This window comes from Achroia grisella, unplaced genomic scaffold, assembly GCF_030625045.1.
Source record: "Achroia grisella isolate CSIRO2021 unplaced genomic scaffold, CSIRO_AGI_Agris_v1 utg900, whole genome shotgun sequence".
Lineage (NCBI taxonomy): Eukaryota > Metazoa > Arthropoda > Insecta > Lepidoptera > Pyralidae > Achroia > Achroia grisella.
Window position 1 is genome coordinate 420,102 of NW_026713059.1, and position 20,527 is coordinate 440,628.

General features: G+C 34.1%; 1 protein-coding gene across 1 annotated transcript in view; it reads right to left on the reverse strand.

The window, feature by feature from the left end:
• The window catches only part of LOC131853180 (proton-coupled amino acid transporter-like protein pathetic), a 54,423-nt gene extending 50,243 nt beyond the window's left edge, over positions 1–4,180 (reverse strand). Inside the window, exon 1 of the mRNA XM_059204008.1 lies at positions 4,031–4,180. The gene's annotated coding sequence lies outside the window, so the exon portion shown is untranslated. The remainder of the gene's footprint in view (positions 1–4,030) is intronic.
• Between the last annotated feature and the right edge of the window lie 16,347 nt (positions 4,181–20,527).

Below are 20,527 nucleotides of genomic sequence, written 5' to 3' on the forward strand. Positions count from 1 at the left end.
GATAAAAGTTTGTATGGTAATTGATTATTTTTGAAGCTAGAACGATTGAACTTTTTTGGGTTAGATTATTATTATACACATATTTTTAATTTTCTCAAGATATTATATTATTATATCTCACTATTCCACACGGACACAATCCCGGGCACAGCTAGAAGTATAAAAAATCACATGTATCAATCATTACATTAAAAAAAACTTATTCTTAAATATTTTTTAATATTTTTTCTATAAATACATACATAATATACATATATGGAAAATACCTAGCCTATTACAAAAAATCGTACTCATGAATTTTGTATTCATTGGTTATTTTGCGTCTTGCCAGCAATTTATACTAATATTATAAAGCTGAAGGGTTTGTTTGTTTGAACGCGTTAATCTCAGAAATTGAATCTCAGTTCGAATTGAAAAATTCTTCTTGTGTTGGATAGTCCATTCGTTGAGGAAGGATCCTAGCTATATAACATACTAAGCTATATAACATTACGCTACGATCTATAGAAGCGGAACTGCAATGACAAATATTGCAGAAGGTGGGGAAATAAAACGCAGACAAAGTTAGTCAGTTAGTCTAAAATAAAGCAGTATCCCAAACCACTAGACCACTAAGAAGACTTTTGGTATATACACATTATTTGTTTTGATTTTTCATTCATGGTCTTGACAGACGCCGATGTTTGGTTAGGGAAAATTGGCCATATCGCTTTCTAAATAAAAAAAGTGTAACATGTAACTACATATAAGAACTGTATCAGAGTGTAGTAAAGTAATGTTTCGCGCCTTTTGTCTGCCCTAAAACAAGAAATACAAGTTTATAATTAACTAACTTGTTATGTTGGTTTTAACTCGTCCAAATTTTTTACGTAATAAAACATTTGATAGACTCAAGGTTACATTAAGACGGTAAACTCATTCCTTTCTTCTTAAAAGGCTCACTACACATCTGTAATTCGTATGGTGCTGCAGGAGAATTACAGATGTCATGATCAAGATGGCGGTATATCTATCATATATATTGATGATCCTGAGTGCCAGAATAAAAATATGACTTAAAAAAACTATTCATAAAAAATTGTAAACATACCGATATATTAGATGTAGACAAACATCAACTCATTAACTTAGTCTTGGAGACAGGCTTAGTTTGTGATTTACTTACATTTTTAACTAACTCTCTGGTGACGGAAAACACCGATTTAATACGCAGGTGGTAGTGTCGATGCCAAGTTCGTTTTAAATATTTTCAGCGAAATGTGGTAATTTCTTGTGTTTATCACTACATAGTACAAAACAAAGTTACTGTCGTTGTCTGTCCGTCCCTATGTACTCGTATGCTTAAATCTTTAAAACTAGGCAACAGATTTTGAAGCGGTTTTTTTTTATAGATGGAATGATTCAAGAGGAAGGTTTATATATATAGGTATATAATACACACCCGGGCGAAGATGGGGCGAGTAGCTAGTTTCTTTATTATTTACAATTTTTAATTATTGTATCTTACTAATATCACAGTAAAGATAATATTACATCTAATATTATAAACGTGAAAGCTTGTCAGTATGGATGTATGGAAGTTTGTTACTTTTTCACGCAAAAACTACTGAACGGATTTTGATAAAACTTTACAGTAATATAGCTAATACATCGAAATAAACCATAGAATACAAACTTCATGCAGGTAAAACCGGGTCCCGCTAAATAATTATATCTTATATATAAAATTCTCGTGTCACAGTTTTCGTTCCCATACTTCTCCGAAACGGCTTGACCGATTCTCATGAAATTTTGTGAGCGTATGGAGTAGGTCTGAGAATCGACCAACATCTATTTTTAATCCCCCTAAATGTTAGGGGTAGTCCAACCCTAATTTTTTTTTTATTTTAAGGCAAAACAACGTTTGCCGGGACAGCTAGTATTTATATAGAAATGTTAAATCTTTACATAACAATGTGGACTGTAAACGATGCCTCTCATTACCCTCATAAAGGTTGCAGTCTTCAGGACATGTGTATGTTACATTGTATGTTCTTACCGCACCTATTAGAAACCTCGTTATCTACTCGTATTTGGCGATGGATGGAATGGAATAAACCCGTCTTATGGCACACCCTGTCCCATTGATATCACCGTATTTACATTCCTTACTGCAACCATACTTCAATGGTTGTTCCACATAATGTTATAGGTACACGCTATCTATTATTTGCTCTGTAATTATGGGTTTGGTCTGGCTATTCAGAAAATGAACACTAGCTTCAGACCGAACAAATTAAACATTCTATTCATCTTCTATATTAACTGTTAGATTGTTACGCTGAAAAACAGCATACAATGCTGCTTCGCGGCTAAAATAGATGTCAGAGACGTCCATTTGATAATTTCATGTAAATCATATCAAATCAAAATATCTTTATTCATGTAGGTCAATTACAGACTGTTATGACAAATCTATCTGCTAGATGCGACAAAGAAGCCCATTAGATAATTTCGTGTAAATCAAATCAAATCAAATCAAAATACCTATATTCATGTATGTCTATTACAAACTGTTATGTCAAATCTACCTGCTAAATGAGACAGAGATGCCCACTTGATAATTTCGTGTAAATCAAATCAAATCAAAGTATCTTTATTCATGTAGATCTATTACAGACTCTTATGTCAAATCTATCCGCTAGATACGACAGAGAAGCCCACAAAATAATTTCGTGTAAATCAAATCAAATCAAAATATCTTTATTCATGTATGTTTATTATAGACTCTTCTGACAAATCTACCTGCTAGATGAGACAGAGATGCCCACTTGATGATTTCGTGTAAATAAAATCAAATCAAATCAAAATATATTCATTCATATAGGTGTATTACAGACTTTTATACAAATCTACCGTCAATTCGGAGTGCGTTCTAAGAAGAACTAACAGAAAAAACAGCACTTGTTCTTTTCAAATGAGCTTGTACATGACTGCAATAATACAGATTAATTTTTAAATTCAATAAGGGAGAGTGTAGTGACCTCCAGCGTCTGTAATTGCATTTTTTGTCGTAAAGAAATATTTTAATGGGTAGCCGTAACTCGACCAGTTCCTCCAAGTAGGTATTTGCGAGTATGATATATATGTAAAGACTACATAACTCTAATTTAACAATATTCAGGGGATGAAAATGAGTGGAAATATAACGTCATCTAAAAATTTTGGATTGATAAAAAAAATTTCAGATCTTTATTAACCAATAGCGAATCAATACAAAATAATAATTACTATGTCGTTTAGAAGAAAGCCAATTAAAGATTTTCACACGAATAAGTATGAAATTATAGTAAATATGTAGCGTTGGAAATACATATTTAGGGTCCAATTTCGTTACTAATTCCCTTAATTCCTTCCATAAACTTCATACTTTATTAACATTGGATATTTAAATATTTTGTTGGTATCTTTCTTATTGATAAAGTTCTCTATTCGACTTTATATTTGTTTGTCACTACATTATATTCGCTACACACGTAACACGATTATCTTCGCCAATTCTAAATGGTTTCTAATTATTCTTTTTATTACCCATAGATAATTTTGTCACGACTGAAATACTTTTTTGTTGCATAAATCCATTCATTATGACAAACATCAGCTGACAATCAATGGGTAGGTCGTATTTGTTATATTTCAAATTTTAATTTCAGGTAGGTCTACGTTTTATTTATGTTGAAGGTGTATAATTAAATTATTTATTAATTAACTATTGTAGCATATTTTCTATGAACAATAATTATGTTGTCATACTACCGTACTATTAGTACATTTAAATATGTATATTATGTCTTACAAAAAGTTTAATAATAAAAACCATATCGATTTTTTCGTACATAAAAATTAACAAACTAAATACTTATATATAAATCATGAATACATGAAATAATTATTTAATTTCGTATTAGCGTAAATTTATTATTAACAGTTTTAAAATTAAATAAAAATAAACTAAAAACGTTTTAAGCTAAGTTAGTTTAAATATACTTACAATATAAATTCCGCTGCTATAAATAAATTTCCTTTCACTTTATATCAAGCTCTTTGCACTATAACACATCTCCTTAAAACAATTGTAATTGCGTAAAGTTCACGTTCCAATCATTTAGTGTAAACAATGAACAAAATACGCGTCCAACCGTATTGGTAGTCGCAATAATACTGCACTAAGGCTTTGCGAAACCATGCGCAAACGCAGGATTGCGGACAAACCAGCATAACATGACCTCAAGAATTTCGACGGCTCGCTGCAGACAGCTCGGTGTTCCTAAGTAGGAATTAGAGAGGTGGGTCTGCTATAAATGGTGTGCGCGGCGAAAACAAAACGGTGTTTCCTTTCCGAGTGATTCAAGTATTTTTGACACTTGTCAATTATGTTTTGCAATGAGGTCAATGATTTATTGGGTAAATGTTATTATGAGTGGGTATTATGTCATTTAAATATATTATCTATTCTAATATTATAAAGCTGAAGAGTTTGTTTGTTTGTTTGAACACGCTTATCTCAGGATCTACTAGTTCAAATTAACAAAATATGTTTGTGTTAGATAGTCCATTTGTAGAAGAAGGCTTTAAGCTATATAACATTTTTTTTTTATGGATGATAATGGAATGGTGCACCCGCCTGCGCTAACGGTTTACGCTGGCGGGGCACCAGTGGAGGATGATAAGATGAACATGAGGTCAGGTTAGTTAGCCCATCGTGACAACCTCACCACGAACTTATCACGATGGTTTCCAGGGGGAACCGCGTGGAGGTCAACCTGACATGGTACATTGCTAGTAATGGGGTCAAGAGTCCACATTACTAACAATCTCCTATCCCCCCAGCTATATAACATTACGCTACGACTAATAAGAGCACAGCTGCAATGAGTAATATTGCAAATGGTGGGGAAATGAAACGCAGACGAAATTGCGCGGGTCAGCTAGTGTAGTAGGTATATAATCTATTATTTACGTTGTTCAGGTGTGGAAGGCCAGGTTATTGGGTTCCTAATATTGAACGCAGTGACTCATCCGTCATGCTCGTGAATGCGTGTCGCTTGTACGAATAAATATAATGTAGTCACTCTCATTCATAAACTACGTCACATTTTGAGGGGAGGGAGATGACGAAGTGTGACAAGTAGTGTTCTTCAAAGGATGTTCTTAAATTCTTGTCGTCACACATTTTGAAAGTGAATGTAAAATACATGATTTTTCATTCATTTTCAAAATGCGTATGTCAGTATTCATTTTTTTTATAATATTTTTTTCTTAATATAATAACATATATGCAAATATGTTAAAATATAAATAAATAAATAACCCTGGATAATTAATACAGCGCCATCTAAACCCACGGTAAGCAGAGCTGTGTGTTATGCGTACTAAGACGATTAGAAAATGCACCAGATATTTGCTTAGTTATTTATTTTCGTAAATACATACATAGAAAACACACACCGATACAAATAATCCTACTCATGAATAAAAATAAAAATGTGTAATAACCGTGAGATCATCAGGTTTATTATCATTAAACTTCTATTTAACCCACATTATTTAATAACAACGAGAGCGTCGTAACCTAGTGATAGTAATCTACTTTATTCTATTATATAATATATATTTTATTTGACGGCCTCGGTGGTTTAGCGATTTAGCACGCCTTACTTTCGATGGTCGCGGGTTCGATTCTTTACACGATATAAACATTTATATTCATGTGATCGACTGTTTGTATTAGTTTGGGTGTTTTCTATGTATGTTTATAAAAAAAATGATTTTATAACAGTTGTTTAGTACTCATAACAAAAGCTCTGCATACTTTGCATACTTTTACTACTGCATACATTACTACTTTTTGCCGAATCCGTCCATTAGTATGTTTTAAAGGGTAACAAACATACATATGCTTTATACATTTTCACATATCCACATTAGGCAAGACTGCATTGCGGGAGTCCATAAAAAAATTGTCAGATCTTAGATTAACAAGGTAATACAGATCAGTAGAGTCTGGAATAGACTCACACGAACAAAGATGTTTTAATTTTAATTTTACTTTATTAAAATATATTTTTATTATTAGAATATTTGTTAATCCTGTTGTTGTAATTTGTTTATTCACAAATTTCCTAAATACAAGTCAAAACAGATGTAATAATATTTTATCAGAATTACGAAGAACGTAGGTTTTTGTTATTACGATGGTTTTCGATGAAGCCAGTATTAATTAAGGAAACGTCACAATTGCCAATTAGAAGGAGGTTAATTAAACAAATATTTGTATCAACAAGATATTGTTATAGTAATGTAAATAATAATATAGCAAGCTCGCGAGTACAATTAAAGATTTCCGATAGCAAAATTAACTAATGTCACAATTTGAAATTACATGGTAATAAATTAGTAACTTGCCAGGTGATTGCGGTTCGAATAATCTGATTTGAGCGTGGAGAGAATTTATAGAAAAATGATATAGGTAGCTTTTGTAAAAAGTCGTCTCAATGAATGTATGACAGTTTCGTTTCCGTGATCAATGAAACGAGTGTATTTACATTTATGTAAGACTAGCTGTATCCATGGTTTCACTCACGTGAAATTTATAGCTTATGGTTATTCTGATGTATAAGCTATATCACTCTAAAGTTTCAACAAAGTTCGCTCAGTAATTTCGCATGAAAGAGTATTAAACATGCATCCATACTTAGAAAACATTTATAATATTAATAATAACATTACCGACAGAATGCACGGGTTGAGACATTATTAACCAATGTCACAATACTGTTAGGAGTATCCTCTAAATTTAATTAAATAAAAGAAACTGATAACAAATCGTATAATAAATTTTAACAAAATCAGTAAAAGAACTTATAAAGCAAACACCATATGATACGGAGATTCGTTCGAGAGCACGTCTGTCGACCAAAAGAGACCGCACACCGGGTTTCGCAGCCTTTTATAGACGCGCCGCACGACGGTGGCGCCACCACAGGAAGTTACACCTAACACGGCCTCTCCTGACGGAGCATCGTCCCCGATGCTTTCTGGTCACGGCGCGACGTCTGGTCCGACTGCTAATCTTATGCGCTCTGTCCAGGCTGAAAGTATGCTCAGGGCTATTGCTCGGAGACGAGTCAACAGTGACTCTTCACAACCTGTGAACCATAAGTTAGTGGTAAGCATTTTATTTTTGGAAGTAGGATCACGTTGCCTCACAAGGACTAATTTAAATCTGATCTAAGCTTGTATACATAGAAGCCACACAAAGCTTTATACGTGAGGTCACCTATAACACACTTTACGCTACACAGAGCCTTACACGAGATGTATCTTATAACACACTCGATGCTGCACAAAGCCTTACACGAGGTGTATCTTATAACACACTCGATGCTGCACAAAGCCTTACACGAGGTGTATCTTATAACACACTCGATGCTGCACAAAGCCTTACACGAGATGTATCTTATAACACACTCGATGCTGCACAAAGCCTTACACGAGGTGTATCTTATAACACACTCGATGCTGCACAAAGCCTTACACGAGGTGTATCTTATAACACACTCGATGCTGCACAAAGCCTTATACGAGGTGTATCCTTTAGCACCCTCGATGCTGCACAAAGCCTTATGCGTGGTGCTACCTAATACACACTCGACGCTGCACAAAGCCTTACACGAGGTGTATCCTATAACACGCTCGATGCTGCACAAAGCCTTATACGAGGTGTATCCTATAGCACCCTCGATACTGCACAAAGCCTTATATGAGGTGCTTACCTATTACACACTCGACGCTGCACAAAGCCTTACACGAGGTGTATCCTATAACACACTCGATGCTGCACAAAGCCTTACACGAGGTGTTACCTAAATACCTTACGATAAAATTTATCTCAAAAATACAAATTACATTAGAAAAACTCAAATTCCTTTTTGACTCTACTCTATTTTGACTCTGTATAGATTAGAACAATAGAGAAAGCATTTGAGTGTACGAGAATATATTTGTATTCGTTACATTTTATGTACTGCATCATAAGGTATTGAAAGTATAGTGGACCTGGACATTGGGTGGAGAGGAACGTGATATAAAGTATAAGGTAACATGTTTACACATTAAACAAACAATTCCGTGCTCTATAGTATTTCTTTACAAGATGGACCCTACTTTGAAACCGTCAACTAATTTGAACTCGACAACGTTTCCACGTCAATATGGTCAACACGTAGTCTTTAGAAATATAACAATAATCGCGACTTTTTCCTATAGAGATATGTTAATAATTATTTTCTTTAAGATTTATTTTCTTTATATATCGCAAACTATTCAACTGCCCTTGTACAAGTAGTTTCATCATCAGCAGCATATGCTACTACGATTCGTGAGGTTATTAAAAGGATTTCGATACGTGAGATATGAACTAACCTTTACGATATTCAAACGTCAAATTACGATCCTGTAGGCACATTCACCAGCGCACTACCCTAGGCAAGAGATCCTCGTATAATTTTCAGGGCGTTGCAGTTAGTTACTACCCTAAAATGTTTTCCGATGAGATGACGATGTTGCAACGCCTTGACAACAGCAAGTATCTCGAGCTCAGGAGTAGTACCTTGGATCTGCACATATTGTAAAGCTACTGCGTGTATGCGTCCGTCTTTTCCTATTTGAATTAGTACCGTAACCTAGTGCACTTGCATCCGTATGGACTTCAGTCCGTAAATACTCAAAGATAAGCAACGCGGATTGACTAGCCAATATAGAGATGATCTCATCTCTCTAGTTTCTATTCTTTTCCCCGTTAAAATTTCAAGAGGCGATTTGGGTGTATCACAGGATACACCGAATAAGATAGCTGACCAGTATCACTAAATAATATCAACTAAATATTGCACAAACCATGTCAGCTCTCCTTAAATGTTATTGTTTGCATTTGATCAGTTCATTTTTATTATACATCGTCTCAACCGACAACATCGTATTCCGCAACAAGCAGCTTCGACAGTTTTTGGTATCCAAAACTACTACGGCATTTATTTTCTCTGTCCGTCATACACATGAACGAGGACTGCTTGTAGAGACTTTCCTACTCTAACACCGCTTTAATCTTATTTACTTAATCAACCAATTGATTGCGTATTTAATATTTAGATTTTAATGATTTAGTACTAATTCGCAGTTTGCATTCACACATTTGAACTTAAAATGTACAGTTACCACAAGTGTTCAAAAAAGCAACAGACTTAGTCTTCCTCGCTCGTTCCTTATACGATAAGATAGTTCACGCGGAAGATTCAAAAATAAGTATTACTTGATGAATGAATGAAGTGCTCAAATTGAAATTTGTTTGAACGAAGAATCCATCATTTCTTTTTGGATACGTTCGGCCTGACCTGACTTTTACAAATAGTTCCAGTCTCCTAGGATACACAACCTCAGGAGCGAGGTAATTACACTTAGCGGAAATTAATTATAAACCTGGATTTTCACACGCATGCTTAATTTATAACCGTAAAATAATTTATATGGTCGATTCGGTAATTAACCGTCGTACCTACATAACGCTACTTCGTTAACAAGTAGTCGAATGTGTATCTCTATACGGTATTGACCATAGCTGTGACTGAGCCAGTAAAAAGTATTCAGAATGTTTATTCATTAAGACTACAAATTTTCTTTTTCATCACCACGATACGGTGTATTTATCAATTGAAGTCTCGCTATCGATTCACTACGCGCTATATCATTTTCAAAGAGCGGTTTCTAAAAATACGCTAAAAATCGTTATTTCGTATACGCAATGTCTTTTCAATATTAAAAATATCATTACCAATGAGTACTGACGTCTTTAAGATAATCACAAGGTACTTAGAAGTTACTTCTTGTGAGATGTTATGAATTTTGCAGGTAAAGTAAGAAAATCAGACCTTACAACACGAAAACGATCATTTGATTTAAAAGAAGTTGAACTACTATCGTACTAAACATTTGTGGGTATAATCAGACCGCATATCCGTTTCGTCTAAACAGCATAATATGTGCATCTTACAACACGAAAACGATCATTTGATTTAAAAGAAGTTGTTGAACCACTATCGTACTAAACATTTGTGGGTATAATCAGACCGCATATCCGTTTCGTCTAAACAGCATAATATGTGCATCTTACAACACGAAAACAATCATTTGATTTAAAAGAAGTTGAACTACTATCGTACTAAACATTTGTGGGTATAATCAGACCGCATATCCGTTCCGTCTAAACAGCATAATATGTGCATCTTACAACACGAAAACGATCATTTTGATTTAAAAGTTGTTGAACCACTATCGTACTAAACATCTGTGGGTACCCGCATATTACGGCGCGATAATTTCGTCGCGATGTGCATTATCACTAGTCCAAGTCACGGCGAAAACTTGCGTTAGCCTAATTCAGATTATTTCTTTGTAAAGTAAGCGTATTCAGTAGGACCTATCTTCTTACAAAACGCATATACGATTTTGTCCGTAGGTTATTTTTCAAAAGAACTAAATTTACTTCTATACTACTCGACTATATTGCAACTATAGCACCGTATTTAAGAATCTACTTCTATACTACGTAGTTTGCTATCATATATGACCAAGTATGATCATCACTAGCTCACTCACGTTACTACGCACTTGCTTCTTTTAACGACAAATCTGACACCGTCTGTCAGTTCACTGAATGACCACGATCTATGTACTTCATCGCAACTATTCGTCAATGTTGCGCATACTTAAAAGTATGAAATAAAAATGAAAAGTCTGTTGAGGTAGCAACCGATCGCGCCACCGCACCAGGTGCGCTCGTTGGCGCCGCGTTGGCGGGTCTGGCTGGCGCGCCGACTGTCTGCGCGGGCGGCGACAGCGCGGCGGGGCCGGTGCCGGCGCAGGCACGTCGTCAGCATCTACGTCGGCAGCTATATGCGAACCCCTGTTTCGCTGAGCTACCCGCACGTTGTTCCAGCGACACCAATTGTTGAGACTTGCGTCCATTAACGCTCCTAGTTCACCTATATTTGATAGGTGGAGAACGGAGACGCGTGCTCTCGTAACGATGGGCGTTTTCTACTCGACATGTAATCAATCCTTAGTCAAAAATGTTATTCGCGACCAAAAATGGCCTCGAATCCCACTTCTGATGTTAGGAGTATCCTCTAAATTTAATTAAATAAAAGAAACTGATAACAAATCGTATAATAAATTTTAACAAAATCAGTAAAAGAACTTATAAAGCAAACACCATATGATACGGAGATTCGTTCGAGAGCACGTCTGTCGACCAAAAGAGACCGCACACCGGGTTTCGCAGCCTTTTATAGACGCGCCGCACGACGGTGGCGCCACCACAGGAAGTTACACCTAACAATACATAAATTAAAAGGCAATAAATTAAAAATCTGATTTTTTCGTTTCAAATAATCTGATTCGGCCTTAACTTAATAACAAGTTAAAAAAGAAAAAAAAATGTGTACAGTGATCATTTACTTTTTTATATTAAACTAGCTGTACCCGCGACTTCGTCCGCGTAAATAATGAAAAAATATTTAACTCAATTAACACAATATAAGTCAAATAAATAAGTTTCATCGTTTTAGCTTCAAAAATGATAAAAAGTAAAAATAAATACTTAATCAATAGGCTAAAAAATAAATTTCAAGCTTCTAGCTTTAAACATGACGATACATCTATATAACCTTGGATCTACCCTTTCAATCCTCTTGCAACCCTTTTTCACATTAAAAAGTAACCTATGTCCTTTCTCAGGATCTAGTCTATCTATGTCTGTTTCAAATTTCAATTTAAATCGGTTCAGTATTTTTGGCGTGTAAGCGAGACAAACAGACAAAGTTACTTTCACATTTATAATATCAGTAAGGTATTTAATAAACTAACCCTAAAAAGACAAAGAAAAAAGTTTAATCATTCTAGCTTCCACAACCACACAAACAGCAAATTTCCACAATAACTTTCATTCCCTATTTTATTTTACTACCCCCCTCCCCCTAAGAGTAAAAATTTTACAAACATTGAATGTCATATTTATTGATATTTAAACAACAGCCTAAAAATGAGTCTCAAACTTCTAGTTTTAAAAAATGACGATTCTTCCATACAGCGTACCATTGCAACCCCCTTACAATCCTTTTTTCATATTCAAAAGTACCCTATATTCTTTGTCCGGGTGTAAACTAACTGTGTACCAAATTTCATTTAAATTTTTATTTTGTTTTGGAGCGTAAGACTGACAGAAAGACAAACAGAGTTACTTTCACATTAGTGGGGTATTTAAAAATCTACCCCAAAAGAACCAATGAAAATAGTTTCATCGTTCTAGTTTCAAAAATTACGAATTTACATAATAACTATCATCCCCTATTTTATTTTACCCCCTTAAGGGTAATTTTTTTACAAACAATGAATGTCATATGTATTTATATTTAATCAACAGCCTCAAAAATAAGTTTCAAGCTTCTAGCTTCAAAAATGACGATTTTACATAAAAACTTGCATCCCCTATTTTATTTTACCCCCTTAAGGGTATTTTTTTTACAAACAATGAATGTCATATGTATTTATATTTAATCAACAGTCTCAACAATAAGATTCAAGCTTCTAGCTTCAAAAATGACGTGTTTACATAAAAACTTGCATCCCCTATTTTATTTTACCCCCTTAAGGGTAATTTTTTTACAAACAATGAATGTCATATGTATTTATATTTAATCAACAGCCTCAAAAATAAGTTTCAAGCTTCTAGCTTCAAAAATGACGATTTTACATAAAAACTTGCATTCCCTATTTTATTTTACCCCCTTAAGGGTATTTTTTTACAAACAATGAATGTCATATGTATTTATATTTAATCAACAGTCTCAACAATAAGATTCAAGCTTCTAGCTTCAAAAATGACGTGTTTACATAAAAACTTGCATCCCCTATTTTATTTTACCCCCTTAAGGGTAATTTTTTTACAAACAATGAATGTCATATGTATTTATATTTAATCATCACTCTCAACAATAAGATTCAAGCTTCTAGCTTCAAAAATGACGTGTTTACATAAAAACTTGCATCCCCTATTTTATTTTACCCCCTTAAGGGTATTTTTTTTACAAACAATGAATGTCATATGTATTTATATTTAATCAACAGTCTCAACAATAAGTTTAAGCTTCTAGCTTCAAAAATGACGAATTTACATAAAAACTTGCATCCCCTATTTTATTTTACCCCCTTAAGGGTAATTTTTTACAAACATTGAATGTCATTTTTATTTATATTTAATTAACAGCCTCAAAAATAAGTTTCAAGCTTCTAGCTTCAAAAATGACGATTCTTCCATACAATTTACCCGTTCTCAGGGTCTAGACTATCTGTATACCAAATTTCATTCAAATCGGTTCAGTAGTTTTGGCGTGAAAGCGAGACAGACAGACAGAGTTACTTTCACATATATAATATTAGTTTTTGTCGCAGCACAAAAATATATTTTTATCGTTTCCGTACAAATAATAATTTTACAGTATTAATCTACAAACCAACATTTTGTTTCTTACAATCAACTAAATAATTTAAATAGTTCCATAACATATGGCACAATGAAAAGGTCATTTGTTTTATAAAAAAGACAGTTAGTTTTTATTTTAGTGGAAAATAAGAAAATTCTATTTTGATACAACAACCATATATTTATTAATAGGTATTAATATAGGTATACTTTATTAATTTTGTGTTAATGCTTTTTAAATAAACACTCACACATTATTTCTGTATAACCTACAAAAATGGGTAAATAATTTAATTTCGGATAGTGCCACACCACAACATTCTTTAAAAAATGTAAATAATAAAATGTGAAGAAATTGTGATTGTTACTAAGTTTTTTTTTTTTTAAGTTCGTCAGAACATAGAAACAACATTTAACATTTATTATTTGACATTGGACATTGACATTAATTTTTGTAATTTATATTGTAAAACTTGTATCCAGAGCCGTAAAACAAATTAATAAAAAAATTGCTAAATTTGTCTCGCAATCGGCCAATTTCAGGTTTAAAGAAAAAACACATACACACGATATACGATTTTATCATAAAAAAGAGTCAAAAAACAATATTTTCACTAAACGTCAACGTCATGTTTCCGGCAAGATCTTTCGTTTTACATTATGTTATCTGTGGTTTTGTTCTCTGTGATGGATACCTTATTGGCGCAAACGCACGCGATGTGTTGATTGGTTGTTAGCTAGTGAAATGAAAAGATGGCGAATGGCGCAAACGCACGCGATGTGTTGATTGGTTGTTAGCTAGTGAAATGAAAAGATGACGAATAAGGATTCAACCGCATAAAGATAACCTTGTATTTCCATTTTGAACCCCTTACAACCCTTTTTACGTATTAATAAGTAGCCTATGTCCTTCCTCTGCGTCTAGACTATCTGCGTACTAAATTTCATTTAAATCGGTTCAGTAGTTTTGGCGTGAAAGCGAGACAGACAGACAGACAGACAGACAGAGTTACTTTCGCATTTATAATATTAGTAAGGATTATTATTAATTATTTTATTATATACAAATGTTACAAAATAAAAGTCTAAAATAGGCGAGACTCAGACATTCACGGAGACTCTTTACTCAAGTGTACCTTATTATTTTTTTCAATTTCTAATTACACTCGAATTAGGGAATTTACCACGGGTAAATACTATGGCACTTGCCATGGCAGTGCCGGTACACCACTTCCTTCGGCCAGTTTTCCTTCCTATAGGTGTACAACGTCTTGATGGGGATCCGGGTCATTATTATGTTGTATAGGTATAGCCTCACAGAGGCCAATCACACTTCTTTATATTTATTCAGTTGTTAGTTACCCTATCATAATACCTAGTTTTCATAATTATATCAAGGTTATTGATCTTAACTGTATATTGTATATTTTTCCTTCTATAATAATAGCCGAGTTCCTTGTCAGTTCTACTTAGTTCCTGCGCTGCTCGCATCCAACGCCTACCAACGATCTTGGCCAGATTGTCGGTCCACCTTGCAGGAGAACTCCCTACGCTACGCTGCGTTTTCCGGTCTGCAGTCGCCACTCGAGGACTTTACTGCCCCGTTGGGGCATCTGTCCTACAAGCTCGTAATTCTTCGGACTTTGAAATTACACTTTCTTAAAATTTTGTGCAATTCGCTGGTAGATAATGCTAATAGTATTTAGCACATCTATTGCACAAAATTTTCACATTGAGATTATGTTACTCTTACTTAGAGAACTTAAATATACAATTATGTAATCTGACCTGCATTCTACTGGAATCTTCTCATACCAGCCTTTTATTATTAGAAATAAATTCAACGGGAATAGATCTATGGTCGTATAAAATATATTGCCTTGCACATTCATTCGGGAAATTCTATTTGTGCGCCCAATTTAACCAAATCCGTAGAGCTATTTATGAATGACTGAGTAGATTGAAAATTCCACAAACTTTCGAAATAGATCCATTTCAATTTTATTTATAGATTTGTAGAAACTAGCTATAATGAGTGGATGATGGTGTGAGGTATCCATACCTCACACAGCGCCATCTAGTCCTAAGCTAAGTAGAACTTGTGTTATGGGTGCTAGACAACTGATTCTCAAATACATTTACAGGAAATAGGGTTTTTTCATTGAGACAACTGAGACAACTATAATCACTTTTATATTTATCTTTTATTTTAATACTAGGAAGCCAATAAGCGTCCGCTCTTTACACTATACAAAGGAAGAGTGAGGGACCATCTTACAATAGTTAGACAGAAAACAGTAGTTAGCTCAATATTAATATAAATATATATGTAGGTAGATATAGTCCTATTACTCAATCAGTTGAGAGGTTAATTTTTGCATTTCAATACAATTAAATCAACAACATTTTTTTTAAATACATAGAACACTCAAACCAAATAAAGGTCAAAAGAATGTCGCCACATAAGCAACTGATATTACTTAAAAAAAAAACACTCAATACAAACAATTATACTCGATACAAACAATCATATTCGTGAATATGAATTTGTACCGTGCGAGGAGTCCAACTCGCGAGCATCGGAAGTGAAGTGGTGTGCTAAACCGCTAGACTACCGTGGTCTGCATGAATGGAGTCTGAGCGTTACATAAAGTTTGTTAAGTGCTTTATAATAATAAAAGGGTTTATAAAATTTAACTTCGCATGTTCCACAATTAAATCCGTCTCATTCCTATCTTATTAGTCTTAACTTTATATGTCACAGTAAAGTTCAATGAAATTATCTCATTTTCACTAATAAGAAAATGGCAATGTCTTGGAAATGCCGTTACATATATTTACATATATATATATATGTGTATACTATTCTCCTATCACAGTGTTAGTCACTAAAAGAGTGTCTAAATATTTATCTTAGTTGTGTAGCACCCATAACACAAGCCCTGTTTAGCTTAGGACTAGATGGCGTTGTGTGAATATTCCAGGGTTATTATTATCGTTGCAAAGAATTTAATTCGTTAGTATAAAAAAGAGTTGCCTAAGTACTTATGTGTGTTGTCTAGTACCCATAATACAAGCTCTGTTTGCTTGGGACTAGATGGCGCTGTGTGAATTCTCCAGGCTTATTATTGTTATTTCAAAGAATTTAATTCGTTAGTATAAAAAAGATTTGTCTAAGTACTTATGTTAGTTGTCTAGTACCCATAATACAAGCTTTGTTTGCTTAGGACGACTAGATGGCGCTTTGTGAATACTCCAGGGTTGTTATTATTGTTTCAAATAATTTAATTCGTTAGTATAAAAAAGATTTGTCTAAGTACTTATGTTAGTTATCTGGTACCAATAATAAGCTCTGTTTAGCTTAGGTCTAGATGGGGCAGTGTGAATAATCCAGGATTATTATTATTGTTTCAAAGAATTTAATTCGTTAGTATACAAAAGATTTGTCTAAGTACTTATGTTAGTTATCTGGTACCAATAATAAGCTCTGTTTAGCTTAGGTCTAGATGGGGCAGTGTGAATAATCCAGGATTATTATTATTGTTTCAAAGAATTTAATTCGTTAGTATACAAAAGATTTGTCTAAGTACTTATGTCAGTTATCTGGTACCAATAATAAGCTCTGTTTAGCTTAGGTCTAGATGGGGCAGTGTGAATAATCCAGGATTATTATTATTGTTTCAAAGAATTTAATTCGTTAGTATACAAAAGATTTGTCTAAGTACTTATGTCAGTTATCTAGTACCCATAATAAGCTCTGTTTAGCTTAGGACTAGATGGCGCTTTGTAAACTCTAGGGTTATTATTCCAAAGAATTTAATTAAAATAATGAAATACTGTTGAACGTCACATTATCTGATATAACCATATTCATGACATTTTTTAACCGGGTAATACCATTGGTATTTCAACAATACATAAAAGCCTAAAAAAAACTATTATGTAGTTTAGGACTAGATGGCGCTGTGTGAATTGTCCAGGCTTAATATTGTTATTTCAAAGAATTAAATTAGAATAATGAAATCCGGTTGGACTTCACATCTATACTAACATTATGAAGCTGAAGAATTTGTTTGTTTCTTTGTTTGAACGCGCTAATCTCAGGAACTACTGGTTCGACTTGCAAATTTTTTTATGTGTTGGATAGTCCATTTATCAAGGAAGGCTTTAAGCTATATAACATTACGCTATGACCAATAGGAGCGGAGCTGCAGTGAAAAATGTTGCAATAACGGGGACAATTATTAATATTTGAGGACTTTTATCTAAAAAAAAACGTATGTTTCTGAAAACCACGCAAACGTAGTTTTCGGACTACTCTAATGCTGATAAGGCCGGCAGCGGCCTTTACAGCTTCACCGAACGATAGAGAGCAAGTGCAGATGGCACTCCAAACCCGCGGAAGGACTTATGGAGCGGCTGAAGGCCAACTCCCGTGTGACGGATACGACTTTAGTCTGAGGGCACCGCTAGGGATTCGAATCTCGGCTCAGGCCGTCGTAACATCGGTCCCCGTTTGACGCGAACGAAGTCCCGGACACAGCTATATCCAAATTCGAATCCGTGAATATCCGTGACATTTTCCAACCGGGTAATACAACTAAATGAATATGGTATTTATGGGCAACAATACATAAAAGCAAGCACCTATTAGCTAGAGTTGAGAGATACTTGAAATGCATATCGGTCACGGTTGAATATGATAAGAGCTATTAGCGACGAACATAAAATGATTTTAACGCAATTATAGTCGGTACGTTATATGAGTAGTGAATGTAACTATTCAGAATTACACTTTGTTATATTAGTGACAACAGATATATGTATAATTCTATTAATATTGTAAACGTGAAAGTTAAATTGCCCTGGTAATTAACACAGCGCCATCTAGTCCCACGGTTAGTACAGCTTGTGTTATGGGTACTGTTGTGATGGGGTTCTTTTTTGTTGAGATGGTGAGTTTACTAATAAATAATATATACGTTTACAGCAGAATATGTATTGTCTCTTTTTATAATATATTTACACTGATGTCAATCTATATTTTGACAACAACTATTACTCGTAATATATTAAATCACAAACTAATAAGTAGGCCGTATATACTCGTAACATCCTCCCACAGACATGAAGTGCTCTTCAGGTAGCCTAAAATAAATGAGCCTTGAATACTTTGAGAGTTTGTCTTAATTTTGCCTACTCTCTCTATCACTTCCCACCAGGGGTACCATCTTTCCCACCAAGCGTACCATCTTTCCACCCAACCTCCCCTCCACCAAGTAGGGTCCGGTGGCTTAAATTTCCAGCTGATATGCTTGTCTTGAACTAGACGAAATAAAATTACACTATGCGATGGTAATATTATTAAATATTTAAAATCTCTATCTTCCTCTTGGCTCAGAATTAATTTAGTTTCCATTCTTATCATACTTTTTTCGTCTGTAAAAATAGTCTTATTTTTGAATTTCTTAAACTCGTCATTTGCTTGAAAATATTCTCTTTGTATAATCATTACTAATTTATTTTCCACTTCTACATAATCATAGTATGTCATAATTGTATCTAGTTTTTGTTCTTCCTTCTTTTGTTTATAGTCATAACTAGTCTTTTCATACTTCAAAGAATGTTTCCTTACGTCTCTTTCTATCTTTTCATCTCCTTCGTATTTCTTACTCATACCCGATGAAATATATTCCATTGTCGGTTCAGTTACTTCTTTCATATAATCTATAAACCCTGACATGGCTAACTCGACTCTTTCGTCTCTTTTTTTATTCATCGAGTCTCTACTGACACTCACTTCGTGTGAATTCTTTAAAATTCTCGTACTTTTATAATTGCTCACACTCTGTTCATTGTCATCTCTATTTGAAGTTCTTGGACTTATATCTTGTCTCTCAGGTGATACAACTGGTAACTGAGAGGCAGGTTGATGTTTATTCTGCTGTTGTATTAGTTCTTGGTACATATTATCTAGGGTAATCCATTTAATCAAAAATTCATCGGCCGTTTCACAATCTGCGTAAAATTCTTCTTCATTTGTTTCGTCGTCATTCACCCATTCATTGTAAATATCTTTGTCTACTTTAAATAATTCATCTGCTTTACTTTTAAATAGTGAATGACACACCTTTATTTCCGCAGTATTTGGTATGGGTTCCTTTAATAATTCTGATAACTGGTTCCCAGTCTTTGTGAATAGTCGGCGTAAATTAGTTCTTGATTTTTTTAATCTCAGCATTTTAGTACAAAGTCACGGTCGCCAGATGTTGTGATGGGGTTCTTTTTTGTTGAGATGGTGAGTTTACTAATAAATAATATATACGTTTACAGCAGAATATGTATTGTCTCTTTTTATAATATATTTACACTGATGTCAATCTATATTTTGACAACAACTATTACTCGTAATATATTAAATCACAAACTAATAAGTAGGCCGTATATACTCGTAACAGGTACTAGACAACTTATATAAACACTTAGTTATTTTTTTTAAATACATACAATCATCATCATCATCGCAGCCCGGAAGACGTCCACTGCTGGACATAGGCCTCCCCCAAAGATCTCCACGACGATCGGTCCTGCGCTGCTCGCATCTAATGCCTTCCAGCGATCTTGACCAGATCGTCGGTCCACCTTGCTGGAGGCCTTCCCACGCTGCGTCTTCCGGTCCGTGGTCGCCACTCGAGGACTTTACTGCCCCAACGGCCATCTGTCCTACGAGCTTATTTTAATAGCATCTATTAAAAAGAGCAATAATAAGTTTCTTGCTCATTCTTTTTGTGATGATGAGTGCTGGAATATAAAAAATATGACTATTCAAATATGCTTGTATTGAGTTTATTTGATAAAGATTATTTATATTTATTTTTATTTCCATCATCCATTAAAAATATAGTTGTTGTCTGTCAATCTATACATATAAATGAAATTGGAGTGTCTGTT